The sequence below is a fragment of the Zootoca vivipara genome, chromosome 2 (genome assembly GCF_965207765.1).
Source record: "Zootoca vivipara chromosome 2, rZooViv2.hap1.1, whole genome shotgun sequence".
NCBI classification, from domain to species: domain Eukaryota; kingdom Metazoa; phylum Chordata; class Lepidosauria; order Squamata; family Lacertidae; genus Zootoca; species Zootoca vivipara.
Window position 1 is genome coordinate 38,215,976 of NC_142584.1, and position 1,289 is coordinate 38,217,264.

The following is a 1,289-nucleotide window of genomic DNA, read 5'->3' on the forward strand; positions in this document are numbered from 1 at the left end:
GAAATGCAAAATACATTCATGGGCAAACCCTGCCCGCCCATACCCCGGTCAACTGGATCCATTCAACTCATAGCAGAGTCACAAGCTTGAGGAGCAGGGACAAGGGATTCGTTTGCAGATGACATGGACGTTGAAAGCACACGTGGAAACTGCTGGGGGCCGAAAGGCAGAGCTGGCATCCACCCACCCACCTGCCAACCAAAACCAACCCACGCAATCAGGGTGGGCATCACAAGCAGAGAGCCAGCATGCGTGTTGCCAAATGGGAGGGCCAAACCACAGGCAAAGATTTCAGCCTGCTGCCCTTTAACAGGGCAGGCAGGGGGGAAACAGGAGCCCCCAGTCAGGATACTGTTTGCAGGCTGGCTACAGGGTGGTGAACCAGAGAAGGTTTCAGGCAGCAAAATATTGTTGCCAAGCACACACAAACAAATGCACACAAGCACACACATGCAGACCCAAACAATATGGAAGGCCTGAGCCCTTCTGATAATTTAAAAGCAAGAAGAATCAGCAGGACTAATATAACACTCCCCCCCCCCATCTCTCTCTCGCACACAACCCCGGCCTCTCAGTAATGTGGATGTTGCTCTGCTTCATTCCTTCTCTGATTAGCAGGTTACATCGAAACCGCCATGAAGTTACCTAGCAACTGTGGGGCACTGAGCCTTTCACCATATCATCTCTGTGGCCGCTTCCATGTGCAGAATGCCAGCAATTGGTTTAAGTTTATTCTTAAATTACCGCCCAGCAGTAATCTCACTCACAGCGATCATCAGCTCTTCATTCTTCATTCTGATCAGCGCAAAGACGGGTGGCTAACTAAATGCTGCTTCAAACGGTGTGTGAAAATGGGTGTAAGGAGTATATGCAGAGGAGACACTACCATGTGTGAATGCACACATGTCTGTTTTGCTGTCAGCTACACCTTCTGGGAAAATAGGTGCTTGCATGGTCTTCACATAGGATGGTGTGCACAGATATAGGCATGCATACTTCCTCCATCCCTATAAGGGAAAAGACACATATTAAGCAGCCCAGAGAGTCCCAGAAATAATGGATTCCTGAACCATCCCTAGCAGGACATCCAGTGTCCTCTTTAAAATTTCTAGGGGAGGTTTCTACAACCCTCTGCTTCCTGCCTTGAACTCTGCAAGCCTTCCTCTTGAGATGCCTCATTCCATCGCCAATTGGTCAAACTGGAGAACTTTCACACTTCAAATCTAGGGGATGGGATGAAGCTCACTGGTAGAATATCTAGTTACAGGTAGGTAGCCATGTTGGTCTGG